General features: G+C 38.1%; 1 pseudogene; it reads left to right on the plus strand.

Moving 5' to 3' along the window:
* The first annotated feature begins 5,290 nt into the window (after positions 1-5,290).
* On the plus strand, positions 5,291-15,728 carry LOC107525049 (mitotic spindle assembly checkpoint protein MAD2A-like; annotated as a pseudogene).
* The last annotated feature ends 2,642 nt before the right edge of the window (positions 15,729-18,370 follow it).

The raw sequence follows: 18,370 nt of genomic DNA on the forward strand, positions 1-18,370 counted from the left end.
AGTCTGTTGATGTAATGAATTACATTAATTGAGTTTTTTAAATTAAAGACTTTTTTTTTCAGTTACAGTTTACATTCAGTATTATTTTGTATTCATTTCAGGTGTACACCGTAGTGTTTAGACAATCAGATACTTTACAAAGTGTTCCCTCTGGTATTTCCAGTACCCAACTGACACTATACATAGTTATTACAGTATTATTGACTATATTCCCTATACTGTACTTTACATCCACATGACTATTTTGTCATTACCAATCTGTACTTCTCAATCCCATCACCTTTCCCCCCCAGTTTCTCAACCCCCATCCTCTCAGCCAACCAGCAGCCTGTTCTCTGTATCTATGAGTCTGTTTCTGTTTTGCTTGTTTGTTTATATTGTTCTTTAGATTTGACATAAAAGTGAAATCATATTTGTCTTTCTCTGTCTGACTTATTTCACTTAACATAGTACCCTCTAGGTCTACCCATACTGTCAGAAATAGTAAGATTTCATTCTTTTTATGGTGATTTATTATAGATTTTTAAAAAATTCTTTTTCTTAAAAAAGACCCTTTAACATTTCTTGTAATACTGGTTTGGTGGTGATGAACTTCTTAGGTGTTTTTTTTTGGTCTGGGAAGCTCTTTATCTGTTCTTTAATTCTAAACAATAGCTTTGCTGGATAGAGTAATCTTGGTTGTCATCACTTTGAATATTTCTTGTTAATCCCTTCTGGTCTCCAAAGTTTCTGTTGAGAAATCAACTAGCAGTCTAATGGGAGCTCCCTTGTAGGTCAATAACAGCATTTCTCTTGCTGGTTTTTTTTTGTTTGTTTGTTTTTAATATATCTTTATTGATTTCAGAGCAAGAGGAAGGGAGAGGGAGAGAGAGATAGAAACATCAATGATGAGAGAGTCATTGATCGTCTGCCTCCTGCACGCCCCCTCCTGGGATTGAGCCCACAACCCGGGCATGTGTCCTGACTGGGAATTGAACTACAGTCTCCTGGATCCTAGGTCAACACTCAACTGCTGAGCCATGCCCGGCCGGGCAACATTAATTGACTTTTTTAAAGAGAAGTTTTAGATTTACAGAAAATCTGCACAGGAAATGCAGTGTTTCTCATTTACTACCCCCACCACCACTCACACACACAGTTTATATTATTAACATCTGGTATTAGTGTGATACATTTGTTGCCATTCATGAACAAATACTGGTATATTATTATTAACAACCTCCACAGTTTATATTAGGGTTCAGTCTTTGTCTAATACATTCCTATGGGTTTTGACAAATATATAATGACATGTATCCACCATTACTTTACCATACTGAGTAGTTTCACAGCCCTAAAAATACCCTATGCTCCACTTATTTATTCCTCCCCACTCCTTGAACTCCTGGCCACCATTGATCTCTTTACTGTCTGCATAGTTTTGCCTTTCCCAGAATGTCATGTAGTTAGTCATACATTATGTAGACTTTTCAGATTGGCTTCTTTTGCTTAGCAATACACATCTAAGATTTCACCATGTATTTTCACAGCTTGATAGCTCATTTCTTTCTATCAATGAAAAATATTTTATTATATGTATCTATCACAGTTTTCCCATTTACCTACTGAAAAACATCTTAGTTGCTTTCAACTTTTGGCAATTATAAATAAAGCTGCTATAAACATCTGTACGCAGGGTTTTGTGTGGACAAAAGTTTTCAGTTCATTTGGATAAATACTGAGAAGTATAATATCTGGATCATATGTTAAAGCTATGTTTAGCTTTGTAAGAAACTGCCAGTCTTCCGAAGTAACTGTTCCATTTTTTATTTCCACCATCAATGAAGTTTCTATTGCACTATATTCTCACTAACATTAGATGTTGTCAGTGTTTGGGTTTTTCAACACTCTATGAGTTGTGTACCATATCTTATTGTTTAAATTTGCGATTCCCTGATGACATATGATGTAGGGCATCTTTTTATATGCTTACTTGCCTTCTGTCTATCTTTAATGAGGTCTCTGTTCAGATACTTTCCCCATTTTTTAATTGGGTTTTCTTATTGTTGAGTTTTAAGAGTTCTTTTTATATTTTAGATAACAGTCTTTTATCAGACATGTATTTGGCAAATATTTTTCCCAGTCTGTGGCATGTCTTTCATTCTCTTGACATCATTTTACTTTTAACCTATCTTTACATTTAAAGTGAGTTTCTTGTAGACAGCATAAAATTGTCTTCTTCATCCAATTTGACAATCTCTATCTTTTAACTTGTGTGTTTAGGCAATTTATATTTAATATAATTATGATGTAGTTGGTTTAAAATCTACCATTTTTCACCCTGGCTGGTGTGGCTCCGTTGGTTAGGTGTCGTCCTGTGCACCAGAAGGTTGTGGGCTTAATCCCCGATAGGGGGCATGCAGGAGGCAGCCAATTAATGTTTAGCTATCACATTGATGCTTCTCTCTCTCCCCCCCTTCCTCTCTCTCTTAAAAAAAAATAAATAAAAAGTCTTTTAAAAAATATACCATTTTTCTAGTTGATCCTACTTGTTCTATCTGTTCTTTGTTTGTTTGTTTTTCTCTTTTTCTGCATGCTTTTGGATTGGCTGTTTTTTATTATTTCATTTTATATCTATTATTGGCTTATTATTTGTATATTTTTTAACAAATTTTAGTGGTTGTCTTAGAGGTTTCAGTATACTTCTTTAATCACAATCATTCTTTAGATAAAACTGTACTGCTACTTCATGTGTAGTTTAAGAACCTTGTAATAATACTTTCAGTTTCTTACTCCCAATTTTGTGCTATAATTGTCATGAATTTTCCTTTATCATATGCTATAATTTTATAATACTTTGTTACTGTGTTTTCTTAAGACAGTTAATTATCTTTTAGGTGATTAAAAATATGAAAAAAAAATTTAAATCCTCACTCAAGGATATGTTTATTGATTTTAGAGAGAGAGGAAGGGGAGGAGAGAGAGAGAAGCATCTATAGGAGAAACATGGATTGGTTGCCTCCCGTATGTACCTGGACCAGGGATCAAACCTGAAACCTGGGTATGTACCATGATTAGGAATTGAACTCAAAACCTTTTTGGTGTATAGGATGATGCTCCAACCAACTAAGCCACTCAGCTGGGGCAATATAAAAAGTCTTTTACGTTTATCTTCACTTATTCCTTTCCAGACAGCTTTATTTCTTTCTATAGTTCCAAGTTTTTATAGGGCAGATCTGTGTGTGGTGAATGATCAGCTTTTATTTATCTGAAAATATGTTTCAGACTTTTGGTTTCCAGTCCAGCACATAAGGAGCTTAGAAGTTGTCATTTCAGCCCTGCCGGGCGTGGCTCAGTGGTTAAGCATTGACCTAGAATCCAGGCGATCAGGGTTCGATTCCCAGTCAGGGCACATGCCCAGGTTGTGGGCTGCAGCTGATCAATGACTCTCTCATCATTGATGTTTCTATCTCTCTCTCTCCCTCTCCTTTCCTCTCTCTGAAATCAAGAAAGATATATTTAAAAAAAAAAAAAAAGTTTAAAAAAATGAAGAAAAAAAAGAAGTTGTCATTTCATCCTAACAATGAGTGAAAAAAGTTGAACCGAAAATTCAGCTCTTATTTAGATCCATCAGAGAAATGAGGTCACAGGGCAAAACTCTTCCTCATAAATTGGAGAGACAGGTAGGTAGAATCACAGCTTAGTGGGGCAGAAACCCACCTCCATGGGAATGAGATAAAAAATTAAAAACACTTGAACTGTGATTATCAAATTGGGGGAGATTCAGTGTGGACAAGCTTGAGAAAGAAAATATTTGAGGAGATCCCAGTCATTAGAAGGCTCCCACACTTTTATGAGTTTTACCTTCAGGAACTCTACTAATAGCCACAGTGAGGATCATAGAAAAATCCTCTCATGCATCCAGCAGGCATAGAGAAAAAGAAACCATTTTGAATTGGGCCAGAGCATTCTGTCCTTAATAAGGTCTGCCCTTAGGAAAAACTATTTTATTAGAGCATAGCATGCTGAGGTTTTATCAAAGCCTAACCAATCTGGAGAAAGGGAAATACCCAACTCCAGCCCCCTCTAGCCAATCTCTTCCACCTCAAGGGGAAAAACTGAGAAACTTGGTGAAGTTGACAGTGCAAGGGCACAGGCTCACCAAAAGAGTTGAGACCAATCATGAGACTATAAAATGCTTCCATTCTCTTCACACCTTACCACTGTATTACTAAATGCCTACTCACCAGAGTTCCTTTTACTCAGTACTTTATGTTCTCCTTTCAACAGGCATACATACTAAGGAAAAAACACAATTTGAATAGACACAGCAAGCATCAGAATTAGACCCCAGGTATGGCAGGGATGTTGGAATTATGAAACCATAAATTTAAAACAGCTATGATTAATATGCTAAGAGCCCTAATGGAAAAAGTGGACAACATGCAAGAATAGGTGGATAATGTAAGTAGAGAGATGGAAACTCAAAAAATCAAAAGAACATGTTGGAGATAAAATAATATTGTAGCATAAATTAATACCTTTGATAGGTTTATCAGAGTACTAAACACAGACAAGGAAAGAAGCAGAGAGTTTGAAAATATTTCAGTAGAGCCCTGGCCAATGTGGCTCAGTTGGTTGCAACATTGCCCTGTATATCAAAAGGTCGTGGGTTTGAGTCTCGGTCAGGGTACATACCCAGGTTGTGGGTTCAATCCTAGGTCCAGGTGCATGCAGGAGGCAGCCTTTCAATGTTTCTCAAATAAATGTTTCTCTCTCTCTCTCTTTCCCCCTCCCTGCCACCCTCCCACCCTTCCTTTCTCTAAAAATCAATAAAATAAAATTAAAATTAAGAAAAGAAAGTATTTCAATAGAAACCAAAATGAAAGGCAAAGAGAAAACTAATTTTTAAAAAAAATCCCAGAATATCCCAGAACTGTGAGACAACTATAAAAGGTATAAAATACACAAAATCAGAATTCCAGGACAAGAAAGAAAGGAGCAGAAGAAATATATTACGCATTGATGACTGAGAATTTCCTCAAAGTCAGACACCAAATTCAGGAAGCTCAGAATGACAAGCAGGATAAACACACAAAAAAAACCTACCACTAGTCATACCATACTCAAACTGCAGAAAATCAAAGATAAAGAAAAAAATTGAAAGAAACCAGAGGGGGGAAAAATACCTTACTGAGACATGGCATAGTGTTATTTGAAAGTAGACTTGATTAGTTGTAAACATATATTGCAAACTCTAGGGCAACCATGAAAAAATATTTTTAAAAAGGTGGTATCTTGCCCGGCCAGCATGGCTCAACGGTTGAGCATCGACCTAGGATCTAGGAGATCGTGGTTCGATTCCCGGTCAGGGCACATGCCTGGGTTGTGGGCTTGATCCCCAGCAGGGGGCATGCAGGAGGCAGCCAGTCAGTGACCCTCTTTCATCATTGATGTTTCTATCTCTCTCTCCCTCTCCCTTCCTCTCTCTGAAATCGATAAAGACATATTAAAAAAACAAACACCTGCATGCAAATGTTTGTAGGAACTTTATTCATAATTGCTGAAACTTGAAACAAACAAGATGTCTTTCAGTTGGTAAATCAGATAAATTGTGGTAATCCAGACAATGGACTATAATTTAGTACTAAAAATAAATGAACCCTGGCCAGTGAGGCTCGGTTGGGCATCATCCTGTGCACTGAAGAAGGGTTGTTTGTTCCATCCCCAGTCAGGACACATGCCTGTTGTGGGCTTGATCCCCAATGGGGGGTGTACAGGAGGCAACCAGTCTATCCTTTGCTCTCTAGCATCCATGTTTCTCTCCCTCTCCCTTCCTCTTTCTCTCGCTAAAAAATCAATTGAAATATATTTTAAAGTAAATAAATAAAAAACAAATGAGCTATCAAGCCATGAAAAGACATTGAGGAACCTTAAATGCATATTTTGTAAGTAAAAGGTCAATCTTAAAAGGCTACATAATGTATGACTCCAACTACATGATGTAAATAGGATTTTTTCTGGAGTGTGCACAATTATCCTAAGCCATTAATGTGGAGAATTGAGTCAATTTAGTTAGAATTTAACTAAATTGAGTCAATTTAGGGTTTAAAGGGTTTTTTGTTTTGTTTTTCTGTTTTCTTTAGTGTACCCCCAGCTTTAAAACATTTTGCTTAGGGTAGAGGCTGAGTTTTCAGAAGTTTTTAAAAAAAATAATATTCCCATTCCACTTGCAGCTTTGAAACTGCCCAGGGCACCTACACCTCAGATTTTCTTGATTCACTGTTGCTTCTCCCAAGCAGTAATCTGTTGCCTGGTACTCATGCTTGCTAACCTTGTGATGGATACCAGTGAGGATCCTGTGTTTTCCTGGTATAGCCTCCGTTTTAGACAGGCTGAAAACTCTGTTGGGAGGGTCAGAAAACAATCTGGCCCAGATCTTTAGAAGTATTTTACCACTGTGGGAGGGGCACAATACTCTCTTCTGCCCCAAACCCACCAAAGATATAAGGGAGAATATGACTATAATAGAGAGGGGTAGGGTCAAGATTACTGAGAAAGACTGGGATAGAGGGCTAGTCTTTCTTGTGAGAACTCAGTGAAGTTGTGTGGAGAAAAGCACGTGAGAGGTGTGAATTTCCCTCATGTCTGCAACTCCCAAGAGCCCCATACTCTCACATTGCCATACTTCACCTTTAGCAATTTGTTTAAACTTTGTATGTGCATTTTTCTTACCTGCTTCTATGGTCCCCAGTGGGGTTTTTTGCGCTCTGCTACAGGTGAATCTGTGCTCATGTTCTGTCTCTCATTGGTGACACTTGTGTTTCCTTAGATTTTAGGCTTTTTGATTGCCCTCAGATCTCTGATGGATACAGGAAGAGAAGCAATTTTGTAGTTTGTCTGGCTGTTGTTGCAATATGTAATACTCTTCCCAGCTTTCTATATCTTGGAATTAATTCTTCTTTGTGTTTTAAGAAATTGTTCCATAATCCATTCCATATGTGTTTAATATGTAGCATGACAATTTATGTTTCATTAAGATAGTGACTTTTAAAAAATTTCAAGGTGATTGAAATTTTTGTTTAACCTCTTGATCTTTATTTCTATTGTTATAGCATCATGGTCAAAGAATATAGGCAATTAAATTTCCACTCAATTTTGTTGAGGTTGTTTTTATGACTTTTTGACCAGAATGTATATTTGGTATTTATGGAATATAGTGTTTCATGTCTCTATTAAACAAAGTTTATTAATTATTGATAATAGTCAAGTTCTCTATTATTTTTCTGGCTGATCTGTTAAAGATTGAAATAAGTATGTTAAAGTATCCATTATGATAACAGTTTTGCCAATTTTTTCTTGAATTACCTTGCTTTCTTCCTGGTTGTTTTAGTTATTTTGTAAGCTGTTATTCAGCCCAGAAATATTTATGAATGTCTTCATTTTGGAATATCATTAAAAAAATAGCCCTCTGATTTCATTTAGTCATTTTTTCTATTATTACTTTTGATTTCTTCTTGCTTATTGCATCTTTGCCCATCTCTTTATTTTTAATCCATGCTCTTGTGTTTACTGTCATCCCTTCTCTAGACTGCTGAAATCAGTTACTAATTGGTCTCCTTGTTTCTAATTTTACCTTACTACAATCCATTCTCCAATCAGCAGCCTAGGTGACCATTTTCCACCTGAAAGCTCTCCCCTGGCTTCTCTCACACTTATACATTTTACCATAGCTTATATTATATAATCTACCCCAACCTACCTCTCCAACCTCATCTCATACCACTCTGCCCTTTGTTCACTGTGCTCTAGCAATACTGGCCTTACTTCTTTTCCTTAACTGTGTCTTACTTTTACCTGAGGGCTTTTGCACTATGTAGTCCCTCTACCTAGAAGGCTTCTTTTCATGATAAATGCCTTCTTTTCATTCAGGACTAAGTACATTTGTCACCTCAGAGAATTCTTTCCTGACTACCCAATCTGATGTAGCCATTCTATCACCAAGTCTTTTTGTTATTCTATTTTTTCTTTAAAGCATTTACTGCCCTGGCCGGTATCACTCGGTTGGAGCCTTGTCTGCAGCATTGAAGGGTCACAGGTTCAATTCCCAGTCAAATCACCTACCCAGGTTGAGCGCTTGATTCCCGGTCAGGTTGTGTATGGAAGGCAGCCAGTCAGTGTTTCTCTCTCACAGTGTTTCTCTCTCTCTTTCTCACTCCCTTCCTCTCTCTCTTGAATCAGTGAAAATATGTCCTTGGGTGAGAATTTTTTTTAAAAAAAATTTACTAATATCTGAAATATTCCTGATAATTTTTTTGTGGATTCAGTAAGAGTAGGTACCTTGTATGAATTGTTTAGTGCTGTATCCCTGGTAAATGTAACCCTGCACATCTCAGGGAAGTTTTCTTCAGCTATTTATTTGATTATTAGGTTTTTATCCAATCAGTTATCTCTTAAAATTTCTTTTATACTCACTTTACCTTGTCTGGCATTTTCTCCCAGATTTCATAATTTTCTGCTATTTATGTTTCTCCTTCAATTTCTCAATTTTTTTCAAGTTTGTTCACTAATTCACGGATTCTGTTTTTGTGGAATGTAGTCTTCTGTTCTCTGTGTACATTGGGATCTTAAGTCTGCAATTCTGCAATCATGTTTTTTTTTTTCCTCTTCACAATTTTTTTATTTATTATATTGTTCCTCTTGACACAATTGTCCTTTGGAATTATGTTGGAAAAATTGTTTCTCATGTTGGTCACTTCCTTTGAACTGCTGAATGTTTTTGTTTGTCTCACATTTTAATTTATTTGTTTGCTTATTACAGAGGGAGGCCTGAGTTTGTCCAGTAGTAGGAGTTGGGGTGTATTTGGCCATACATTATACCTGTCCTCCTTGAATGCTTTCAGACTTCTGAGATATGCAAGAGTATTATGGGGAGTGCAGTTGTGGTAAAGGGAAGAGTCAGGTCTCATATAGGGGATAGTCTTGTTTATCAAAGGGAAATTCTCCAGGCTTGGGGAGCCAGAGGGATGTGGGGCTGGTCCAGCTATGTCTAAAGATGGGATAAATGTACTAATAAACTGGAGCCACCTCTCAGTTATCTGTATCAACTCCGGCAGGAACACTGGGCATGGTTCCTGGCCCAGAGTTTATACTCAGAATGTGTATTGAAATGAACCAAAGCACACTAAGTGACTGCTGTATGCCTGGCTCTGAGTTGGGTGCTATGGGAAATTCAGAGATAATAGAAACACATCCCATTCCTCCAGTGGGCTCCATCTGGTAGGGTATATTACCCATTCAAAGAGTTAAATAACAACGGAAGAAATTTCTCAAGAAATCTAGATGTGCTAAAAGAAGGGAGAGCTCCCTTGGAACTGGTTACTTGGAAAAGTCTTCCAGAAGGGGACATTAGTAACAGGTAGGCCTTAAAGAAGTGGTTGGAAAAGGAGGATGTGGTTAGGGTGAACCAGGTGGCAGGAGAGGCTGATAAAAGACGGGGTGGAGGCCCTAATCAGCATGGTGTGTGTGTGGGAGAAGTAAAAGGATCAATCAGTTGGTCTGGAATAGACAAGACATGTGTGGTATAGAGTAGCTAGACCCTGACTCAGTGAGCCTGGGCCTTGATTGCTCAGCATAGGACTTTAGCCTTTACCTTGTGGTGGCAGGAAGGTGTTTTAGTCCTTTGAGCCAGGAAGAAACAACTGTGATTAGAACTGCTTCAGGAGGCTCCATCGGTACATTTCCATTGGTATGAGATGGATAGAATGCAAGATATCTCCTCATATGTTTTTCTCCTTTCACCCCAGCTCTTTTTGTTTCTTCCCTTTCCTCAGCCTGGATCAATCTCCTGAGATAATACTTGGAGTGGCTTCTGATTCCTACCATTCCCAAAGCAGTAACAAGGTCAGTACTACACACTTTACTTGCTAGTACCTACTACAATCTGGGCCCTGGCTGGTATGCCAGATATGGCAGTGGTATTAGAGTTTTCCCAAAGGGGAGTTCTGCATCCTGAACTCTGACCTGGGAGTATACAAGATGGATGTCATATTCTTGTCACTATGGCTTATGAAAATTGGCAGTAAGAAAAGAACTACCCGGCTGGCCATTGTGGCTCAGTGGTTGAGTGTTGACCTATGAATCAGGACATCATGGTTCAGTTCCCCGTCAGGGCACATGCCCAGGTTGCAGGCTCAATCCCAGTAGGGGGAGTGCAGGAGGCAGCCGATCAGTGACTCTCATCATTGATGTTTCTACCTCCCTCTCCCTCCTCTCTCGGAAACCAATAAAAAACATTTTTTTTTAAAAAAAAGAAATGTCAAATGGAAGGAAGATTATATTGTCACTCCATGCCTTGGGGATGGATGGTGAGGAGTGAATATTGGGCTCACTGATTATCTAAATGTCTAAGATTTTTTGTACCATGTGAAGAACCACCTTGGACCAGAGTGGGGTGGAGGGGACCAAGGGGAGATAAAAATGGGGACATCTGTAATACTTTCAACAATAAAGATTAAACCTGTTAAGAAATAAAAAATAAAATTTTTAAAAAAGAAGATGCTGGTGCAACCACTATGGAAAACAGTGTGGAGGTTCCTCAAAAAATTAAAAATGGAACTGCCTTTTGATCCAGTGATCCCACTTCTAGGAATATATCCTAAGAATCCTGAAACACTAATCAGAAAGAATATATGCACCCCTATGTTCATATGAACACAATTTACAATAGCTAAGATCTGGAAACAGTCCAAGTGCCCATCAGTAGATGAGTGGATAAAAAAGCTGTGTGACATATACACCACGGAATACTACGCAGCTGTAAAGAAGAAGGATCTTATACCCTTTGGGACAGTATGGATGGACCTGGAGAAAATTATGCTAAGTGAAATAAGCCAGGAAGAGAAACATCACATGATCTTGCTTATATGTGGAATCTAAAGAACTTAATAAACTGATGAACAGAATAGATTCAATGACATGGAAGCACAGATCAGACTGACAAATGTCAGAGGAATGGAGGAGGGAGGGTGGGGGGAGGGGGAGAGAGTAACCAAAAAATGTATATGCATATATGTACAACTCAAGGACATGGACAGTGGTCGGGAGAGGGACTGGGGAGGGGGATGGGATTGTGTGGAATGGGTCATTGGGGAGAAAAAGGGACATCTGTAATATTTTAAACAAAACAAAACAAAATTAAATTTTTTAAAAAAAGATACAGTTTCCTTACCAAAAAAAAAAAAAAAAAAGAACTACCTTGTCTAAAGGGCCCAAGAGGTCTTCATATAGTTTGTTGGTTAGAAAATTGAGGGCTCCCTCAACCCATCACTCTGCCTCCTTTTCTTATCTATTCCTTTTAAGAGCCTTTTGAAGTGCTCACCTTCTGCCTATGGAAAACAGGGAAGTCCAGTTCTAACACTGTGTCCGATCTGGTGCTTCTTTTGACCACTTGCCAAAGTAGGGCTTCTTGTTAATGGGAATGGAGATGAAGGTTTTACCCAGATATCATCAGGATTACACTGTTCTGTTGAGTTTGTAATACCTGTTCTGCATCATTCCATTTCACTAATATACCTCCTTTCCTTGAACTTTTCTGAAAACATCACTTGTACACAGTTTTTGTGTGTGCAGCAGATGCTTGAAAAGATTTGAAATGCCAGAGGTGTTTTATGCTCCCATGGTGCTTGCTCCTAGCTTTATCTGTCATGAGGACTTTCTTTCTCATGTGTTTGGTAGTGCTTTCTGCTACCAACCTCTCCATTATGCATCTTTTTCTATTCTTTGGCAAACTGATCCAAACAGAAGAGATTCAACCTAGAACTAAGCTGTCCAATACAATAGCCATTAACTATATATGGCTATTTAATTAAATATGACTAATTAATTACAATTAAGTAAAATTAAAAAATTTTAATTGCCTTATTATTTCAAGCATCCAATAGCCACATATGGCTAGTGACTTCTATATTGGACAGCACAGATATATAACATTTTCATCATCACAGAAAGTTGTGTTGAAAATGCTTGTCTAGAATGATACTGCCAAATTCCAGCAGGACTGTGCAGGTGTATGTATGTAGGTACTGCAAGGCAAGTTTAAGTTCTTCATTGCCATTTGTGAAGCAGATATACCTCTTTATTATTTCAGTTGTATCTATCTGGTAACTAGTAGATTAAACAAAACACACACAACACAACACGTTATTATGCAAAGAAGTCCCCTTTCAAATTGTGCCCCTTTGGGCCTGTCGTAGAAAGAATATAAACACATTTCTGAACATCTCTCACTTCATGGCAGATCACTCAACTCTGAAAGGATACAACAGAAGCTTTTCTTATCTATTCCTTTTAAGAGCCTGATGAAGTGCTCACTTCCCCAGTCTCTGCTGAGGCTCTAGAGGTAGAGGCAGGAAGTCTCAGAGTAGGGAAGGCCTTCTTAGATGCTGTAGTCTTTGTCATTTCACGCCTTAACCTCAAAGGAAGTCCTTCTTTTTCCTGGGAGGAAGCACTTTAGTTCCCACAATTCTGAAGTCATTATACAGTGGGTGGAGGGAGGTGAGGTGATACTTTGGTCTGAACTTTTTGAGTAACCTAAGGAGTAGATCTATTAAAACCAGAGGGTTTTTTCTTTACCACACCACCCCCAGGATTCCATTTCCTGCAGATGTAGCATCAGCACCTCTAGCCATCTCAGCCTAGGCCTTTGGATGATGCCTTGGGAGGCCCTGCCCTGTGCCTTGAGCTCCTTTTGTACCTCTCCAGTGGAAACCTGGTGGGCAGGCTCTTTCCTCTCTTACTTGGTTAACTGAAGTGGGAATTAGGATTATTACTCCTGTGGGTAAAAGACATTTTGCTCCATATTGGAGAAAGAGGTGGGTAATGGTTTCATCTGCCTCTACTACCCATGGATGTGAATAGACCCACTGCTCTGATGTAGACCTCTCCCTCTACTCCTTTTCTAGCTCCTATTTTGTTTTTACTTCTACTTATCCCTTTTTCTGACCCTTATGCTATCTCAGTTCATTCGTCTAACCGTCAACCTGTGCCTCTTCTAGCCGCTATCCCAGACTCAAATTTTGCTGAGGAAGATAGTCTCTCAAAGTCTGGGCAAAGAGTATAGGCGGTGGAGAGGTGCTGCTGAGAGGCAAAGTGAGGACATGGGGAGAAGCACACAGACTATCTGAATGCAGGTACCTGCCTGCCAGGACTGGACCTTCCATGCATGGCCTTCCTTTCTTTCTGTCTTTGAACTTCTTTCAACAGAGGAGCCCTTATCATCTGGCCCCTTGGCTATCCAGTACCTACCTTCTGCCTGTCCTCCATCCCCTATTTGTAGGCATTTAGCTGTGCTACAAAAGAGAGAGATGGCCCATGTACCCATCATCAGGGGCCAGAGAGGTCCATGAGTATGGCAGCAAGACCTAGGCAGAGACTTGGCAGATGAGCAGAGACATCTGGAGTCAAGTCACCTATGGTCCAGAGGATCCCCTGCAGAGGGAACAGGCTCCAAACTAGCCTTCGCTTAGCCAACTCCTAATGATTTTATTAAAATGTTATTTATTTATTTATTTATTTATTTATTTATTTATTTATTTATTTATTTATTTATTTTTTGTTCATCTGAGGATATGTTTTCCATTGATTTTTAGAGAGAGTGAACTATAGGGGCCAGGGATTGAACTTGTAACCCAGGTATGTGTCCTTGATCAGGAATCGAACCCGAGACCCTTCAGTGGGTGCGCCAACGCTCTGTCTGCTGAGCCACACTGGCCAGGGTGTAAAATTTATTTTTTAATTACCCAGATAATACATGAGTACATTATCTTCTTGTAGCAGGTTACAAGAATTTGCTCTTCCTGAAAAAAGAAAAGAAAAAAGAAAAAAAGAAAGTTATTTTGTCTTAAGATTCTGAAATCGTAAAGCTAAGTAAAGTGCCCTTTGACTGCCTCGCCTGATCCCAACCCCTTCTCCCAGTTTCCACAAGTAACCACAGTTCTCAACTAGGTGTATATCTTTCCAGATCTTTTTCTATATATTTACTTATGGACCCTATATATCTACAGAAAATAAATAGGATTATTTTGTGCTTTTCACTTTTTCATATATACTAATAATCACTCTGCAGTTATCAACAGTGACATCTCTTAGAGATCTCTCCATATTGGTTCAAAGGGATCATGTGCATTTTGAAATTGCTATACAATATTCTCTAGTGTGAATACACCTCACTTTGTTTATTCATCTGTGGTTGATGAACATTTTATCTCCCAAATTTCATTATTGCAAATAGGCTACAATGACAATTACTGCATATACTTCATTAAGCACATGAGCAAAGATCTTTCTTGGGTAGATACAATACAAGAAATTACTGATTCATAAAATATATATTTTTACATTTAGTGAAGTCTGTCAGCTTGATCTGTAGAGAGAAGCAGGACCCACTAACAGCCACTAACATTATTACACAGCCACTAACAGCCTGTTGAAACCACTGTCTTGATATTATCAAATGTTGCATACAGAATTTCTGACTGTTGCATTTTTCAAGTTCCTTAGTGATGCTAAACATCTTTTTATATAGTTATTCGGCATTTTTATTTTTCCTTCTGTTAATTACCTGTTCATGTCCTTTTCTTTAAGTTGTTAAGGTTTTATTTTTGATACTCTTTATGCTCTGGATACTAATTCTTTGTCTATTACAAATGTTACAAATGTTCTTTCCCAGTGTCTCACTTGTCTTTTATAGCATCTTTTATTGTACCAAAGTATTTAATTTTGATGGAATAAAATGATCATATTTTTATTTATTTATTTATTTATTTATTTATTTATTTATTTATTTATTTATTTATTTATTTTAAATATATCTTTATTGATTTCAGAGAGAGGAAAGGAGAGGGAGGGAGAGAGACAGAAACATCAATGATGAGAGAGTCATTGATCGAGCCCACAACCCGGGCATGTGCCCTGACCGGAAATCGAACCCCGATCGCCTGGATCCTAGTTCGACTCTCAACCGCTGAGCCCTGCCCAGCCAGGCAAAATGATCATATTTTTAAATGGTCAATTTTTTAAAATGACTTAATTTTTTGTCTCTTATTTTGAAAGACTTCCAGATGATGACAGGGAGTTACTGCTCTCCCTGTGTGCGGTGGGCGGGCTCTGCAGCTGTGGGCCGGCAGCTCCCCTGGAAGCATGCCTCCCCTGCGCGGGAACACTGACATTGTGGCTGAGTTCTTCTCATTTGGCATCAATAGCACTTTATATCAGTGTGGCATTTACCATCTGAAACCTTTGAGTGCAGAAATATGGACTCATCTTGCTTATAACTTCTGATCCTGAGCTCATGAAGTACCTAAATAATGTGACTGAACTACTAAAAGACTGGTTATACAGGTGGTCATTTCAGAAACTGGTGGTAGTCATTTGGAGTATTGAAAGTGGTGAGGTCCTTGAAAGATGGCAGTTTGATAGAGTGTGACAAGACTGCCAAAGATGACAGTGTGTTCAGAGAAGAGTCTCAAAAAGCTATCCATGATGAAATTCACTTATTGATCAGACAGATCACGGCTACAGTGACCTTTCTGCCACTGTTGGAAGTTTCTTGTTCACTTGATCTGCTGATATATACAGACAAAGACTTGGTTGTACCTGGAAAGTGGGAAGAGTTGGGACCACAGTTCATTACCAACTTGTAAGCAAGTCCATCTGCTACAATCCACAAAGTAAACAGCATGGTCGCCTAGAAAATACTGTCCATGGCTGGAGATGAGACAAGAATAATATGTAACTCTCAAATGTTTTTCCGGAAACCAAGTCAACTATAGTTCACGTTTTATTTCATTAATTTTTAGATGCAGGAAACTTAACATCATACTTTACTGAACTGTGCATAATTGTTCCATTTTTTTGGTACCTGTTTGACTTTCCATAGGATTGACGTAATTTTTTGCACGCTGTTCAAAAGGGAACCCGCAGATTACATCAGCCCTGTAACATCAATTCCTTTAAAGGTTTGGTAACTATAGATGGAAAATTTTTTTCTATAAAGCTAAATGCCTTCCTAAATCAGACCTTTTGGTCAAGTAGCTTGACTCAGAATATAAGTAAATACGAAATACAGAAAAAGAAGTCTGAATATTCAGAATTTGCTTAGGTCCTAAAGTAACTGATAATCCACAATCACAAAATATTGCTATGGTCCTTTTGCCATTTGTTTCATTTTTATAGTTTCTATAATGGAAAAAACCTCCAATTATTTGATTTTAATGTATATAATTTACACTTACAAAGCTATTGCTATTTCTACTGTTTGAATTCCAGTGATATAGAACTCTTAAAAATGTCTTTTTGTGTTTTATAAAATCAAGCTTTAAATGACAATGATAAAGTTAAATGTGGAAAAAAATAAAATAAAAAGACTTCCAATCTCCCCCCAAGATCAGAAACATATTACTCTATATTTTCTACTATATTTACTCTTTATATTTAGGGTTTTAACATGTCTGAATTTATTTTTGTTAATAGTATAAGGAGGGATCTAGCTTTATTTTTCCTCTTAAGTGATAACTGTGGAAGCTTTGTTGATTATCTCCTCAATACTTATTTTTTTCTCCTACCTTGCTAACAGTATTCTGAATTTCCCAGTTGTGTGGTTTGTATGGGATTGCTCTTATCCTCACCTCTTAAAGTGGATCCTGCTAGACTTAAGATAGTCAGTTCATCCCATCCTCTGGCTACAGGGCATGAATGGTTCAGATGGGTAAATGACCCTTTGGGGCCAATGATGCATGAAGTAATGTTTGTTGGGAGCTTCTGAGAAAGAGGTTTTTTGATGTGTGTGTGTTTTTTCCAATTGATTTCAGAGAGAGGAAGGGGGGAAAAGAGAAACATCAATGTGAGGGAAACATCAATCGGCTACCTCCTGCAAGCACCCCGACTGGGGATTGAACCTGCAACTTGGGTATGTGTCCAGACTGGGAATGGAACTGGTGACCTTTTGGTGCACGGGATGATGCTCAACCAATTCAGCCACACTGGCCAGGTCCTGTTTTATAACATATTTTGATATCATATAGAGAAAACCTTCCACCAGAGTTCTTTTTCAAAAAAATCTTGAATATTTTTCCATATAAGTTTTAATTTACTGTTGAACGTATTATAAATATCCCCCTTCCCCCCCCATTGATTCCCTCTACCCTGCACCCCCCCCCCCGCCTTCAGTATTGTCTATGTCCATGGGTTATGCAAATATGCATATAGGTTCTTAGGTTAATTTCTCCCCACCCACCTCAGCCATCCCTCTGAGATTCGTCTGTCTGGTCCATGCTTCTGTGTCTCTGGATCTATTTTGTTCTTTGGTTTATTTTGTTCATTAGATTCCATATATGATAAAGATCATGTGATGCTTGTCTTTCTCTGACAGGCTTATTTTGCTTAGCATAATGCTCTCCAGGTCTCACCCTGCTGTCTCAAAGGATAAGGGATCCTTCTTTTTTACAGGTGCATAGTATTCAAAAGTGTAAATGACGGAGAAGATACTTGATATGATTTCAGTCTTATTCAACTTTTAGAGACTTGCTTTGTGTCCTAACATGTGGTCTGTCTTTGCGAAAATCCCATGTGCACTTGAGGAGAATGTATATTCTGCAGCTTTGGGGTGAAATGTTCTGTAAATGTCAATTAAATCCATCTGATTGAGTGTGTCATTTAAAGTCACTGGTTCGTGGTTGACTTTTTTGTCTGAAAGATCTATCCAGTAAAGTTCGTGAGGAGTTTAAGTCCTCTACTAAAACTCTGTTGCTTTCGATCTCTCCCTTAAAGTCCTCCTGAAGTTTTTTGTTTTTTTAAAAAGCCTGTATGAGTCCTTTGTTCTGAGGTGAGTCTCTTGTAGACAGCATATATTTGGGTCTTGTTTTCTTATCCATTCAGCTACCCTATGTCCTTTGATTGGAGTATTTAATACATTTATATTTAAGGTTATTATTGACAGGTACTTATCTATTGCCATTTTCTTTCTTTATGCCTATGTTTCTCATTCTATTTCAACTTCTTATTACAGCAGTCCCTTTAACATTTCCTGCAATGCTGGTGTGGTGGTGATAAACTCCTTTAGCCTTGTTTTGTCTGGGAAGCTCTTCATTTCACCATCTGTTCTGAATGATAGCCTTGCTGGATATAGTTGTCTTGGTTTCAGATCCTTGTTTTGCATTACCTTCAATACTTCATGACATTCATTTCTGGCCTGTAGAGTTTCTGATGAGAAGCCAGCTGACAGCCTTATGGGAGCTCGTTTGTAGGTAACAGATTGTTTTTCTCTTGCTGCCTTTAATATTCTGTCTTGAATTTTTTGCATTTTAATTATGATGTGTCTGGGCATGAGCCTTTT

The sequence above is a fragment of the Miniopterus natalensis genome, chromosome 4 (genome assembly GCF_054644295.1).
Source record: "Miniopterus natalensis isolate mMinNat1 chromosome 4, mMinNat1.hap1, whole genome shotgun sequence".
In the NCBI taxonomy this organism is placed as follows: domain Eukaryota; kingdom Metazoa; phylum Chordata; class Mammalia; order Chiroptera; family Miniopteridae; genus Miniopterus; species Miniopterus natalensis.